The sequence below is a fragment of the Plasmodium inui genome (genome assembly GCF_000524495.1).
Source record: "Plasmodium inui San Antonio 1 unplaced genomic scaffold supercont1.2, whole genome shotgun sequence".
Classification (NCBI taxonomy): domain Eukaryota; phylum Apicomplexa; class Aconoidasida; order Haemosporida; family Plasmodiidae; genus Plasmodium; species Plasmodium inui.
In genome coordinates this window covers 150,490-151,773 of record NW_008481836.1, presented here as the reverse complement: position 1 = coordinate 151,773, position 1,284 = coordinate 150,490, and positions in this window count along the sequence as shown.

Below are 1,284 nucleotides of genomic sequence, written 5' to 3'. Positions count from 1 at the left end.
GGTTGTCGTGCAGATTCGGGTGTAGAGAAATGCATGTGTAGGGTAGGGGCAGTTCGGAATACTCGGACGTGCTCAGGTGCATACGTGAGTTTGGTTTGGACTAAGCAAGCCTAGGCAGATAAAAGCGTGAACCTGATTTGGACTAGGCCGAACTGGGCAGGTACCCCTGCAGTCACATTCGAAAGGGGCTATAAGTGGGTACACCTACAAGCGCACGCACCGACATCCGTCCACACACCACTGCAGTAAAGTGAAGTCTTCAATCACAAAAAAAAAATGAGCATAAGACATGCAGATATAGTAAGAGGTGTTAGGGGTACATAAAATGTGTTACATAAAGTAACAAGAGGGGCAACGAACACAATAATTCAAATTTTTTACAAATCAGATGTGGTAAAAAGAGCACTGGGGATTCATTTTACCAGACCATGATGAGCTGGTGTAGAGAGAGAGAAAAAAAAGGGGGTGTCTACAGTTACGGTAAAACCAAAATGTATATAATAAGACGCAAGCAGTGGATACTTATAAAACGGTAAGTATTCACTTTTTCCCTTACGCGGTGTAAAAAATTGAAGGCTAAATTGAACCATCTCCAGGGGGAAATCATGGGTGGGAAGAAATAATTAGAAAAACAAAATTTTGCACAATTGGGTGGGGAAGGATGAATTAGGGATGGGACGTACCTTCGCCTATGTCCAATGGGACACGTTTGCGCTTAACTGCATGGGGATTTAGCTCACACTCTTGATGCGGAGCTGCTCCAACCTTCTAAGTACACCAAAAGTGCGCATACATTGTTGAGCATACATCCGCGTGTACACATCCCCATACATGCATGTATTCACATTGCACATGAGAAGTGATCATTTAGGTGGAACTTACGGGGGAGGTGGGCAAAGAAAAAACTGCAGAGCGAGGGGAACAACAATAACAACAACAACAACAGAAAAAATAATAATAAAATAAGCAGTAACCGTGCGAGTAGCCACGGTGAAAGGTTATATTTTCAATGTTGTAGAATAAATTAAAAGTAACAGGGGGGGGCAACCCGCTTGGATAAATAAAAACATGAAGTGGGAAAAGCTATAAACATGAAGCTGGAGGGGGGGAGAGGCGAAATATAACCTCTGTCTAATTTACTTTCACACGTGCATTAAGCGTTATATGTAACAACTGCACTCTTTAAAATGATTGGTTTAAAAATGAAGTGAAAAGTGAATTCGCAACATTTGGTCTAATATCAAGGTATACTTGATTTATAAAATCTGGAATGCAAAAAAAAAA